The following is a 15,019-nucleotide window of genomic DNA, read 5'->3' on the forward strand; positions in this document are numbered from 1 at the left end:
CCATCTGATCATGTCCACTGGGACATTTCTAAGCGGAGAGTGCCATCTTCCTTAGCAATTCTCATTCTCCATTCTGTCTTAAAAGGTAGAGACAGTAATATTTCTGTAGGAATGACACAACTACTTTTATTTCTTCTAAATGAGAACACTTTTAGCTCTCCTCAGTGACACCCTACTCTCTCACATCAATTAATTATTTTGCATACATTTGGTATGCAAAATAAGAGTCATGAATAACCATGAATAAATGTAGTTCAAGTAGGTAGATGCGTCAGCGTAGGTTTTCAAACACAGAAACATCGTAGTAAACACTTTTCACAAACATTAGACTCCTGTAAGCAAGCATGTGAAATGCGAACCACTTTATTTCAACAGCAGATTTTCAAACACAGAAACATCGCAGTACACACACGTTACTGGCTCCTGTTTGCAATCAACAATTAAATGTTGGTGCAAAAAATTAGTTCGGTACACGTAACTACCACCCTAACATTGCTGAGAAACTTTGAGGCATCTGAAAAAGCATTCATAATCCCCTTCTGCTCCCCATGTCTAAAACCACGCAAACTACACTGGGCGATCCGATCTAACAGAGGAAAAACATTTGCTTGCGTAATCAGCAAGATGGTGTTACCACAGGTTCTGTGCAAAACATGTTGTATTTTGGAATACACACTGCAGAAGCCACCAGGCCTCCGTTTCTGATCTGAAAACATCAGATCTGCAATAATTTCACTCATGTTCTTGACATACACATCTCTTAACACATTGAAGGACATTAGCATTCAACTCTTTGTTTTTTATATCAAGCTTTGTAGAAAGAAGTGTGTAAAGCACTCTTTGTAAGAATTCAGATGTATACTTTTGAAATTCTTCATTCTTCAGACGATGGCACACCCGGGTCTGTAAAACAGAGTGAAAGCTCTATTCACATGGCGTCTATTTCACATTTTACATAGATCTTTTTTTTTGCGTCTGTAAAAATAAGAATAATGTTTTTTTGCAATGTATCAAAAGTCACGTCTACTAATTTTTCATCTAGCTGTTCAAGTATGGAGCGTAGATGCACGTATGGTGAGCGGTCGTCAATTATGTTTTTCAGCAAGTGTTTTATGCCCCGCTCAGTGTCATTTGTAATGGTGTATGAACCCAGACACCTAGCGATGTACAGAACAGCTGATAAAATTCAGGCTAAACTGAGAGACATCAATTTCTAACGCAGCAAATGTCACATCTTCAAACCCATCTGTGTAGCCGACAGCCAGGCATGTGTGACCCCTTTGACCAAGGTGGTCAATCAAACAGACCGGGCATTCATCAACCAGAATTCCCTTTAAACAGTGTTTGAAGATGCAATAAACTACTGCTTTTACAATTTGGGCCATAACATCGGGCTAATTAGAGAAATCGTTAGCTAAACCTGGTTGAGCATCATCATTATTAACATTTGGACGAACACACAAGCATAAAACATTCAGGCGCAATGGTAGTTTGAAGATTGATGCATCGACCTCTTCGTTATTCTATTAAAGGAAAAAGAAAAGGAAGGCTTAACAAAATAAATAGACATGCTTTGCACCTAAAATATCTATCATTTAATGCCTCTTTTGAGTTAGGGTTTTTCGTTAATATTTACCATTTGTAGCGACGTATCATCACCACTACCAGGCAGTTCTTCATTACCAGGTTCCCCATTCGAACTCACACGACAGCCGCTGTCACACGTCGCAGAGGGCGAGGTTGGGTTTTGCCAAAAAGAAGACCAAGTATTAAAATGACATACGCTAAGCGCCGATTGAAACAACAATTCCACGATCAGAAAAAATATTTTAGCAGCCTACCTCTTCACTTTGTAGAGCAGAGGAACCCGATGTTTCTCCACACAAAGAAGCCATCTTTGTAGCTCCCAACACCGGGATGGTATCTGACAGCTCCAGGGACATGCTGCGCCAGTGTCAAGCCGGAGCGTTTAAGAATATGAACCAATGGTGTAACCACGCCTACATAACACAAGACATTTTTCAATTGGTTGTGGTGTTTTAGAACGGTTGGTCTTAAAGTTTTAAAATAATGTAATAAGACACAACTTATTTTTAATAACACATTCGCGACAGCTTTTTCAAAAGTTTGAAATGAATTTCCACACACCGCGCGTGTGAAAATCTTTAAAAGTATTAACAGGCAACAAATGATGTGTTTGTGCAGAAAATTAACAGTGACAATAAACGGACAGATATAGGAGTTATAGTTTTTCATTTGTTTTAAATGCTGTTTTGTACTGTATATACTGAAACGCTTCGGGTTCTGGAGGGCACCTTTGCCTTCTGCCTACACAGGTCGGCCCCGCACCGTGGGAGACACGAACCCAGGCCTCCGGTGTCACTCAACAGGGACCAAGCCAGCTCTTACACACCACTGACGGCCGTAAGCATTACAATACATTTAAGGTTTATATTAATCTTAAGTTTTCTAATTTACAATCACCACATGAATTTCATGCAAAAATGTAAACGTTCTTAACATCGCATCGCGAAAAAATAAAACCTCAAAACGTCAAGGTTGGTTTGTGAACATGTCGCTATAAAGAATAGATACATTTTCTTATAGCGATACTATTAATAAAAAACATTTTTCTTAATAATATTCTTAGTGGTCTGTTGGTGAATCAAACACAGACACCGGGACACATTTTCACCACGTTTTAACAGCTATAAATTTAGACACCGTTGTATGTCGTTGTATAATATAGATTTTAACATTATAACGGTCTAAAACGTTTTCTAAAAATGTTTCTTTAAATAATTTCTACAGCCCAGCACGTGCATGCCCCATGATACCTAAGGTTAAAGGATTTATGGGGGGAACATGTGGGAAACGTGTTTCTTAGAAGAGGATGTTTATCGGGGGTATAAGAACCAGCGGCGTAACATGCGAACTTCTGGCTGGATTCCAATTCTTTCAGTCTCGCGTTATCGACTAACTTGTCAGAATGGATCATACCGATCAAATTCAACAGTCTGAAGACAGTTTATTTACGGACCTAACACTGCTCGATTTGATAGACGAAGACGAGGATTTACAGAATTACCCAGGTATGTATATCTGGCTTATTGTGAGATAAAATTACAGTCACGGTGCATGTCTCATGTTGACGTGTTGTTAGCTATAGCTGCAAAACGTTGTATAATATTTGTATATTATGCAATATTGAAGTATTATAATGGAATTACCAGGGAGTTGTTCCGTAATGTGGCCGTGACTGCGCACATCCATTATTTTCCATTAGATGCACCGAAAACAACAGCTGTAAAAAGACTGCAACACTCTGCAACGCCGGTGAGTAATTACGACAATGTTTTGAATAACGCTTTATGGCCATGTCCGTCTTAGAGACACACGGGTACTTTCTCCACATCAATACACGCGTGTGTTTATTATGGGGAGGGAACGAGCTACACGTTTAAAAAACCTTGTTTGTGTTTTAGAAATACCCCCTCAAAACCTTGTGGAGACTCAGGCGGATGTTCACGTTATACCTGAGGTTGCGGAGCATTTTACCAGATCGCCTGGGAGAAGAGGTCGGTATTAGTTAAGAATTGTCTGTGCCGTGTTATAAAACATTATTTTAACATACATATTTAAAGGTGTCTATAACTAATTAATATAAATTCCCACCGTTTTCTATTTTTGGTAATTTGGGGTGTTGAGTTCTTTCACTAATGGTATTTTCCCTCTCCGTGCAGAACCCGAACCTTCAAAAAATAAACTACGACGCACCGCTAAGACTTCAACTGAAACAGCGAACTCAAAACGTCTCAAATCAACAAACAAAAGTTAATATAATTTAAGCATGGTCAAGATGTGTTATGAAGCACTTTTTGCAACAGTTACTTCTTTTGTTAGAATGTTAATTCGTTGAAAGATCCTAGTTCACGTAGTTTTCTGTTTTGGGTTATTAAAAAGCCCTATTTTAAAATTGTTCCATTCACCCACAACCCTTTGTGTAAGGATGCGCCACACGTGTGGCATTTTTATCCTAGTTATCCTAGTAGTTTTCTTATTTTGATCGTTTAGATTGCATTGGCTGGTTTGTTGGAAAGTCTTTTATTTTTTTTCATAGCTAGTGTAGTTTTCTGATTTTGAAATATGGTACACTGGTTTGGTATTAAAAAGTCTTTTAAATTTATTCACACAGCAGCTGTATCGACGAGCGGTGAAACAAATGTGGTGGAAACGTCGGACCCTAAGGTGGTGACGGCGTCGAAGACGGCCGTTAATACGCTGACCAAAACCAAATGTGTCAAACCTTTGGAGAGAAATAATAACGCAATTAGAGACTTGGTGTTTGGTGATGTGCGAGACTCAGTGCGGTATATTGCACAGTTACTATCAACGGTGAGCACTAATGAGGTGGATAAAAAGCAGGATTTAGAGAATCTAAGAGTGGCTTTAGCAAGTGTACATTCCGTGTTTCCAAAACCAATCCAGGTTTACGCTGCTAGACTCTTAGACATAATTTCTGAAGTGGATGCCACTCTAAACTCTGGATTTCATAGCCTGATAATGCTATTTCATGGTTCATTGGCGAAGATCCCCAGGGATAAATGACTAAGCATGCGGTCTAAAAAGTGTTTAAAAGACAGACCTCTTGCCAGCATCAAGCGTTTGTACATTAATAAAAGAATTAAACTGGCAAAAGCATGTTTGTTGAGACGTAAAAGATTCAGAGAGAGGCATCAGATTTCCCAAGGGCAGCCCGAACCACACAATGAGAATTCATTGGTGGAAAATAACTTAGCGGGCCGTGGTGCTGTAGCAGAACAGGATGGCGGTAACTTTGAAAACCAAGAACCGGTTGTGATGAACGATGTGAATCATGTTGGTGACGGTGTTGGTGCGAATAGAGACCCCTTAGTTTTCCTGGAACGTATACATAGTTATAACTGGACTTATAATAATTTTAGAACAAACGAGCACTATGAAGAATTTCATTCTGTTAATCTTGACAGAATAGCCTCGTATGTACAGGCTATAGATGATGTGCATGGTGCAGTCCAGAGAATATTGGATGAAATTTCTCTAAACATAGGGGTGAGTGATTTTGTACAGCTGCGTTTGACTTCGGGTGGTTATAACAAACCCTTGTTCTCATGCAGGAGACGGCCCGGAGAATTAAATGCTGCCGATTTTTTAAACCAGATCTCAGACCTCTTACAGAGCCACACAAAAGTTCTCACCACTGATAGCCTCCGATTAGTGGTGACGATAGTTAGGAATATGCAGGGGGGTGCCAGCAGATTTAAATCCGTTCTGTACAGCAGGGTAATTGAGCAGAAGAAAGCACACCTTATCGACTTACATTATGCAGGGGGTAATCTGTGTTTTTCCGGGTGTGTATACGGATTGCTAAATGAAGGTTGTACCCATGGGGAAATGTTACAGGGTGCTAAACAAATGCAGAAAGAGTTGGGTTTTCCAGAGAATCGGAAAATTAGTTTGTCAGACATTACAGCTTTCGAAAAACATTTAAAGGTGGTTTTGTACCACGACCAGGGTGATTGGAAATATTTTACAATGGGTCCCACACCGCCAAATTCTTTTTGTTCTACTGCATGAAGAGCATTTTTATGGGGTTTTAAATATTATACTTTAGTGGGGGCGGCGTATTTTTGCACTAACTGTCATGCGGCGTATAGTCACCGGAACACAAACGCCTGTGTTAAAGCTTGTAAAACCTGTTTAGATCCCCAGTGTTGCAAAATTGATGCAGAAATTCAGAATTGCCCAGCCTGTAAGGTCTTTTGTCGTAGCTCTCAGTGTTTGGCGAGACACTTTCAGAATGTGGCGATGGGTGTTAGTAAGTGTGAGCACAGGGCCTTTTGTGAGAAATGTGGGGTTTATAACCTTGCAAGTCACAAATGTAAAGAGAAACTGTGCTTGCGTTGTAACAATGTGATCGACACCCCTGACACACATTTTTGCCACATACAGCCTTTGGACAAACCCCAAATTTCAAACAAGTACATTTTTTTCAACTTTGAATGCATGCAAGAAACGGGGACACACATACCAAATTATGTCCACGCCCTTCAGATTAACAATAAGCGAAGCTGGGAATTCTATGGTGAAACTTGTCTAAAGGATTTTGTGTGTAAATTTATCGATAGTCGTTCAAAAACCATACTTTCATATCGCACAATGGCAAGGGTTATGACAATTACCTAGTAATCAGACAGTTGTTAGATGAAAAGATGGACGTTGAACTAATTAATCAGGGTGGTAAGATAATGTGTATGACCGTAAAAATTCTGAACATCAGATTTATCGATTCTCTAAACTTTTTCCCTATGAAATTAAGCAAACTGCCATCAGCCGTGGGGTTCTCCGGGACTAAGGGTTATTTTCCACACTTGATGAACACTTCAGAAAACCAAAATTATGTAGGCCCGATGCCACCGCCAGAACTTTCCGGTGTTAACTACATGCTGCTGAGCGAGAAAGCCGAGTTTCTAATTTGTTTTGAAGAATGCAAGGGAACTGTGTTTAACTTGCAGAGAGAGTTGAAACTCTACTGCCAGCTGGATGTGGCAATTCTTAGAGAAGGCTGTGTCAGGTTTCGGGACGAGGTCATGAATATGACCAGACAGGCGCGTGTGACTGTGTCGGGTGTTGCCTGCATTGTGTGCACCTCTCTGTCCAGCAAATTAACAATAGTAATAATTATGCAAAACCAACATCCCTCCCCTGTTCTCTCTCTCCGCTGGGGTTTGTAATCGTTTTTATCTTTAAATAAATTTTAGTCATGTATTTTAAAAATCTTAAGATTTCTTTATTTCTGTCTTTATTTAGTGGTTTCATTAGTGACAAAGGCTAAACTTTCTTGGAAAAATGTCTTTTATGTAAACCATGTTTGCTATTAATTCATTTAGGGCTAGAATATGTTAATTGTCTTCCAATGAAAGAAGGGTTCCTTTCGCCGTAGTCGAGTTGACATTATAAGCTTGCCACCCCCGGACTGTTACACCAATGCATTAGCATGTTAAAGCGATTTCATTGAGGAGCCTAGCTTTCTTAACTAGTAAGTACTGTACTTCCTTGGTTTTGGAGGGGGGAGGTGTCTTTCGCTGGAAATCTCGCCCCCTTCTTCTTTGAAAATACCTGTGAAATCGATTTAATTAGTCACAGCCAGCACTCCTGCTGGCCGCCCACGTGTTATGCTCTTCGTTAATGTCTAAGCCGGAACAGATCATTATATCTCATTTTGTATTTCTTTTAAAAAAATCGTTTGCCCAGCCTAACAGTATTGTTGTTATTGTTTTTATCCTGTAAAGCGCTTTGAGGAGCCAGCTTTAAAGGCGCCATATACAATAAAGCTCATTATTATTACTATTGTTAATTTGCTGGACAGAGAGGTGAACATTATTACGCAGAAGACAAAGATATCGATTTACGTTGCATTGTGCATTGTGCTGCTGTAATACAGTTTTAAATAATTAAAAGTCTAAACAGTATCAGCTTTATTTATGGGTTTTAAATAAAGGCGATTTAAACGCAATTTAAATCAATATAAATGTTTAGATTGTAACGCATAGGTGACTATTCATTGTTATTAAAATGATTTAAATTCGATCATGTTGTGATATTTAGAAATATAAATTTGTTTGGTGCGAGTGAGGTTTTATTTCATCTCTGACCCAGGGAAATGTTTAATTTTTTCAAAGAAATGTTTGTTAAAAAAAAAAGTCATGGCTCCAGCGGGATTCGATCACAGACCGTGTGACATGGGAGTCAGAAACCCAACCCACAGCGCCACCAGCAAGGTCACATGCAGAGTGCTGAAAAAGCACTACAGAAACATTATCAACAGACAATGTACAGCGTGTACTATTCTTGTGTGGCGGTACATGAATATAATTATATCGTTATTAATTTATTTAGATACGCGATTCCATATTATATTCCCTTTTAATCTAATTCTAAAAGTATGGTTGTTGACTCCGGTATCACGTTAGTTAAAGACTTCAAAGTACCGAGATCAGCCATATACTGTATGTTTATGTTCCAAAATTAATATCGTTTATGGCCTTCACACGCATTACAGTATGCTCCTATTCTTTTTATGCTCAGCTACTAAGATTTCCCTTCAGTGGTAAAATTCCATATAAATATTCAATGCTAAAACGGGCACAGTAAAGACATTTACTGTAAATCTTTCTACGACCGACCAACGGACCACGAGTGCCCCTGTCGGTCAACCAATCACGTACCGCAGTATTCTGTGTCATCGCACGTCACGATGCGCGACACCATAGCCGATTACCTCCGGTACGTGTCTGTACTGCGCACTTTGAATGGCTGCATCTGTATATCCGTTTGTGAACAAAACTAAAGAATACTCGCTGGGACACCCCAGAATAATTTATAACAACTTTGGAGATTTAAAACGGTATTTCGGTTTAGCGAAGGTGAAAGTTTACCCACCCAGACATTTGTACTTTCCAGTTCTACCAACCAAAATTGACAAAAAACTGTTTTTCACACTGTATCATATGTGTGCTGAAACAAAACAGACCACTCCCTGCGAGCACAGTGATGAAGATTGTGCTTTGACTGGCGTCTGGTGCACTCCGGAATTACAGACGGCCTTAGATCTGGGGTATAGAGTGGGTAAAATTTATTAAATGTGGCATTTCGAACTACATCAAGCTGCATCTGAAAAGGAAACAGGAAGCTTCAGGGTTTCCAGAGTGGTGTACGGATGTCGCGAAACAGCAAAGATATATCAGCGAATATTATGAAAAAGAGGGTGCCCGACTGGACCCCGGCAACATTAAAAAGAATCCGGCCAAAAGGCAGCTTTCAAAAATTGCCTTGAACAGTTTGTGGGGCAAGTATGGGCAAAGAGACAGTTTACCACAGACCACCATTGTGAGAAGCCCTGATGAATTGTTCAGGTACTTATTTGCGCCTTATCATGATGTGTCAGCCTGCGAGTTTATCAATGAAAATACAGCCTATGTTACGTGGAAACACACTAAAGACCACTATACAGGTCATTCAAACACTAACATTTTCATCGCTAGCTTTACAACAGCCTATGCCCGCTTGGAGTTATACAAGCTCCTAAATGCTTTGCAAGGCCGCTGTCTGTACCACGACACAGATTCTGTTATCTTTGTGAGCCGGGAGGGTGAGTGGAATCCGGAAGTGGGTGACTACTTGGGTGAGCTGACCAGCTAAATCAATGCTGGATAACACATCACTGAGTTTGTATCAACAGGGCCCAAGTCGTATGGGTACAAGCTGTCTGGTGGGAAAGCCTGTTTAAAGTTGAAAGGTATTACGTTCAATGTGAACAATTGTGAAAAAGTTAACTTTGAGAGTCTACGGGACTTGGTTTTTGACTATGGCATTAACCCTTATGCTGAGTGCCTGGAATTTAAACACATTTCTATTCAACAGCCGATGATCGTGCATGTTAAAAAGGATTGGCGCATTGAGACCCGGACCTTAAAGAAAACCAAAAAGGTGGTGTACGACAAGTGGGTGCTGCAAGAAACTTTGACATCGTTGCCCTACGGATATTAACACGATGGATGTCAGGTTAAAACACCCTTTTTCATGCATTTTATCCGGACCCTTGAATTGCAGTAAAAGTTATTTTATAAAACAACTCTTGGAGAACAGTGATACCGTTATGACTCGTAAACCCGAAAACATAGTCTGGTGTTACAGCTGCTGGCAACCTCTATACGCTTGTAAAATTGTTGCTTGTAAAATTTCCATACATTAACATGAGCTATCACGCATGTTACCACAACAGCTGTCATCGAGCAACGCTAACTCTGGGTATATTTTGGACAGCGTGTCTCAGCGGTTACGGAAAAATGCCGAAGTATTGTTAAAGACTATGGCCCGCAATGAACCGATAATAGCCTGGAATGAAAAAGGAGAATTTGTGTACAAGGGGGCACCCGTTGAGGGCTTTCATATGATTGATCTTGTCAGGGCTCCCACGCAGCAGGAAGCAGTTGCGGCCGGTAAGAAGCCAAAAGGTTGGGATGTGTTCATGGAAGCTACGGCTAAAATCAACGTACCTGGCACCTTGCTAGCCAACGCTGGTAACCGAGAGCTACTTGAAAAACTCAAGTCTGCCCCGCTGGGGTGTGCAGCATCTGTTAAAACTTTAAAACATCCGGTAGAGATGTCGATGCCCGACCCAGTCTCTAAGATAACCGCAGAAAGGAGACGATCATTAATACCTAGACCCACATGGTTGTCTTTGTATCATTTTTTCTCTCATCTGTGGGTATGTGTGTTTGTGATAAATGACTTGAAATGTATATTAAAAAGCATGAGCAATATAGTTACGTTAAAAATGTTTGTAATAAAATGGCTTGGATGTAATGTCAATTAAAAAAAGCTTGAGCAATATAACCTTATATAACCGCGAATGTATAATAAAAATATTGTATTGATTTTAATTCATATTTTGTGTTCTTTTTTAAATAATAACCACACAGACAATGAAATGGTTCGATTTCATTTTTATTTTAGACGGTCGATTAACATTTATGACATGTTTTAAATTGGCGTAAGTACCCGCATAATTGAACATTCGTATTTTCAAATGGCTTAAAAGGGTACAGAGGTTTCCATCTCACACATCGTCGGTTTTTCAGAAACATTTCAACCATGCGGTCATTCTGGATCGCATTCGTAGAATAGAGTTCTAAAATGTTTCTAAAAGATAAGCCTTTACATCTATGGTATAGAAAAAAGACACAATGTAGGCCGCAGGTCTCTGCAAAAGAATCTTGCAATTGTCTGTTGTTGTAAAATATGGAATTAGCATTTCTGTTTAAGAAATCAATAATGTTCTTGAAAAAGAAAAAGGCTTTGGGTGAAAATTTCTTTGAAAAATTCTGCTCCGTCATCATCGGGTAGGTAAATAGCGAGCCAATGTTCGCCAGGGCGGTCATGTGGGTGAGTATTAACTATTAAACTCAGAGGGCGCCGCACCAGTCTCTCGATCGGTAGTGCATCACTGGGGAACACACCTAGAAAATTGTCTCGGGTGTAGTGGTCTCGGGTTAGAATGTATTCCAGCTGTTTGGTGTTCATCTTGTGTAGGTTGTGTGCCCTCCCGCGTTTTTTAGCTGAAGTCGTAAATTACTTGACGCCTCATATCAAGCTCTATCACATTGTCGAACAGCGTGTACGCAACCAGGTTAACTGTAGTGTGTAGCGGTAGTGCGAAGCGTATTTCGGCTCTCAGATTACCCATTGTGATAAGTGAATAATGACCTGTGCACTCGTCGTCGGGGCTGAGGTTGAAAGTGAACAATGTGTAACTGTGGGCATACTCCTCGCGGTCCACCAGAAGTGGTTTGTCTCTCAGACGCTTTCCAGATGTTTCCCCCAGATTAAAATATTCACGGATGCAATGTCCATTCTGGAAGTCTGGTTGAAGCGGTTTAGTGGGGATTTGTTCACCGTCAGCATATAGAGCCAGAAAGTTAACGTTGTAGTGTTTAAAATTGAAGGGGTTTTGTGTAAAACTGCCGCTGAATGCTGCATTGTCCACAAACCCCAAAATTACCACTTTGGGTAACTGCCCAAGAAAGAGGTTTTCTTGGTTACACACGCGGCTCCCTGCAGGCAGACTGAAGACTTTCATCTGTACGCAGTCTATGAGGTATTTAGCGTTGGCCGTCAGGAGTGCTTCGGTGTGTCCCAGTCTGACCCCTGGTGACACTCTGACTCTTTTCACAAACAAAGATGCAGAGAGTACGCTCAGCTTGTGTTCTCCGGCGTTGTTCATTAAGCAGAAAGCATCTCTGTTGCATTTGAGTTTTATTTTCAGGTCAATGCCACTCAGTAGTAGTTTGTCCTGAAAAAACAGGTCTGCGTGAATGTGACACAGGAGCTCCCGTTTTTGGCTTGTATGATGCTCTTTTTCGGAACCCCTGATTGGGTCCATCCAAAATTGTGGACTCGTGTTGCCTGGCTGTGTCTTTGTAAAAGAGCTCGGTTGAATACTGCGTCTTCAGCATCTCTTCACTGTAGTTCAGGACAGACTCTATAAAGGCTCTGTAAGTATAACAGTTGTTGCTCTGGCTGATCAACAGGTCTCCTACGGTGATGTCAACCTGGCTGAAGATGGCAGCAGTGGGGTAATTCACCAGACTCACACGGGCTGCCGCATCAATGTCCTGACCGTCTGCTAGAGCAGTCACATAGAGCAGCGTGTTGTTTAAATCTAAATAATCTTCTCCGTTGCCTGCGATGTAGAACTCCAGAGGTGCGTTTTCTGTTAGGGCCGTGAGGGGTGGAACTTCTATGTAAAAGCTTTTCTCCATGCTTGTTTGGGTCGGTGCTAATTGAAATATGTCCAGCTCCGACTTTGCTCATTCTGCAGACCCGCCGTGAACAAAAGCCATATTTAAAATATGTCTCGTTTCGTATCTCATTGATTGCGGTGTGTCACGGCCCTCTTTTTGGTCGACCTGAAGCTTTTCTGAGATGACTGTCTTCTCCTAGCCGGTTTTTTTATCAGGTTTCGGGGGTCCGCGAGGGTGAGATGATGACGTCTGTCTTTTTCTCTAGACACCTCTGCGGATGTATGCTAGACCCGAACCTCCCTGCTGATGTGCAGGCACCTTAGACATGACCGCACTTGCAACATTGCTAACCATGTCTTTGGCGATGTTTTTAGCTGCCGATGCCATGTGCGGCTTAACTATTTCAAACCCTCGTTTTTTAGAAAAGGCACGGCTTTTCTAAATAGTACTCTGAAAATACCCACTATACCTGCGCCATACTGAAATGGTAGCCCAGAAAATCCTGGTAATCGGTAACCAGCCTGTTGTTTGTAGTAGTGTGTATACAAAGAAGGATCCCCGTAACTCTTGATGACCGTCATCCTTTTACTGTAGATGTTTGTCGCTTTCACAGGTCTGAAATGCAGCTTGACGATGACCTTACCAAATGCAAATGACACGTGCTCATTTTGATCTGTCTTTATTTCAATAGTGATGTTGTTAAAATGATCGATGCTCACCGGCACATAATGGGGTTTGTCGTACAATACTGTGACGAATTCACCATCCACACCTCTACACAACGCAAAAGCAGTGTGTAGACGTCGAATATTAACTGGTGTTCTATGATATCTGTATATATACATGGTGTTAAATCCGCAAGTCATATCGACGGGGTGCGGTAATTTTACACTTCCGACACCCAATTTGAAACCCAACATCCTCGCCAGACGGTTATGCACGTGTATAACAAACCGGTTTTCACCAACAATCTTTACCGACCGGCTAATGGGGTTGTATTTAAGACTTATAGTCGTTAACTTGGATTTTTCCGCAGCCCATTTCATTTCATGCAAGAGCTGGTCTATGTTGCTGTAGTACCCTCGTCCATATAGTTTTGAGCTCTTCGCAGACAAACAGAAAAACTTTGTCTTCATCAAACGTGTTTAGCGTATGCGGATAGTGTAGCTCGACCAAGCCCACTTCCCAGCTCCCGTCCAGGTCAATCGCCTTTGCTAGATGCTCTGTGAAGCACGTGCTGGTGTTCTTTGGAAACATCTTTGAGGATGAATTAGTGGCCAGCGTAACATAGAAGCCATTGGGGTTCATTTTTCACCACCTCTATATGTCTCGGATCTCGGAAGCCTTTACCCAACTATTGAATTTATCGCTCCAGCCGTGCCACTTTACCAAAAGCTGTTTGTTTTTGCCACGCCCACTGGCTGCTAAAATCTTTTGGCTGCGGTATATGTTCTCAACATTGGGGTTTATCTTCTGTAGCTCTTCTGCATAGAAGGAGCCCTTAATGTCATCACCAGCGTAGTCCTGCAGTTTGTAATAGGGTCTCAGAGCCGAGGCCCGTATTTGACAATGAAAATTTCATCTGTGAAGGTCTGTTCATATCCCTTCTCAAACACTCCCTTTATTTTGGACACCCGCACGCGATCACCCACATTAAATGAAAACTTTGACGGTTTTCTCTTAAAGTGTTCGTCATAGACCGTTCTCCACACATCAAGGGAGCTGTTGGCCATAACAGAAGCCGGGGTTCGTTTAATAGACGTGTGGTAACTATGGTTATAAGAGTAAATAAGATCTGATAGGACGTTGATATATCGAAAGGTGTTTTTTATGTCAGGTACCTCCACATTTTTGTTTTAATAGTTCTGTTAAACCTCTCGACCACGCTAGCCTTCACATCGCTGGCCCTAATGAAATGTTCAAAATTCTCACGTTTGAGAAAATTTTGGAAGGTCCTGTTAAGAAATTCTTTACCCTCATCCGTTTGTAGCTTTTTAGGAGCAAGCCCCTCTTGCAGTATTTCGGAAGGCGCCTGTCACGGCCCATCCAGACTTGGTTTTCATGTTAAGATGTAACAGAAACCATCATTGAACTCGCAGTGCTCTCTCATGTCCACCAAGTCGGCCTGCCATTGCCAGTCCATTTCAGACACCAACGTCCTGTTTCTCTTAAAGTGTAAGTGCACCGGCTTGTGCAGCGTATAAGCCGCCTGGCTGGACAACCACTCGGCCACCCGGCCACGGCTGGTGCCGCTCAGACCCCAGGATCTCGCGGCCCTCACCAGACTCCCCATGCCGCCGTAACTCCCCGATTCCCTAGGTTTATAATAGAGAGTGCTCAACCCCGCGGAAGACATGGTCCCCTTCCAACCCTAACACACGCTTTCATACACTTATTTATAAATCGAGGGCTGCGGCAGCCGGGGCTTTTGGACCCCGAGGCTCAGGCCCGACCGGCAGGGGGAAGGCGGGACATCCGACTCTTAACGACACACCATTGGCTGGCAACGGGGTGGGACATACGCCAACCGTGGACTCCCAGTGGCTGAAAAGGGGGGCATGGAACCTGTCAAAAAAGTTTGACGAAAGGTGATGCTTTATACTACTGACAGTGACAGAGATTAGGCACAAGGCAAGTTTGCAACTACCCAAAGGCAGAGGGTTTATTGGCCTTGT

General features: G+C 41.6%; 2 long non-coding RNA genes across 2 annotated transcripts; one reads left to right on the forward strand and one right to left on the reverse strand.

The window, feature by feature from the left end:
* Nucleotides 1–347: 347 nt before the first annotated feature.
* On the reverse strand, nucleotides 348–3,337 carry LOC107077366 (uncharacterized). The gene is made up of 4 exons (XR_001478408.2): nucleotides 3,231–3,337; nucleotides 1,842–2,000; nucleotides 1,637–1,715; nucleotides 348–903 (listed from the first exon to the last, which is right to left on the reverse strand). It is a non-coding gene; the product is annotated as an uncharacterized lncRNA (long non-coding RNA).
* LOC107077365 (uncharacterized) lies at nucleotides 2,764–10,484 on the forward strand. The gene is made up of 5 exons (XR_011189471.1): nucleotides 2,764–3,092; nucleotides 3,287–3,336; nucleotides 3,486–3,578; nucleotides 3,744–3,833; nucleotides 4,196–10,484. It is a non-coding gene; the product is annotated as an uncharacterized lncRNA (long non-coding RNA).
* The last annotated feature ends 4,535 nt before the right edge of the window (nucleotides 10,485–15,019 follow it).

The sequence above is a fragment of the Lepisosteus oculatus genome, chromosome 4 (assembly GCF_040954835.1).
Source record: "Lepisosteus oculatus isolate fLepOcu1 chromosome 4, fLepOcu1.hap2, whole genome shotgun sequence".
Taxonomy (NCBI): domain Eukaryota; kingdom Metazoa; phylum Chordata; class Actinopteri; order Semionotiformes; family Lepisosteidae; genus Lepisosteus; species Lepisosteus oculatus.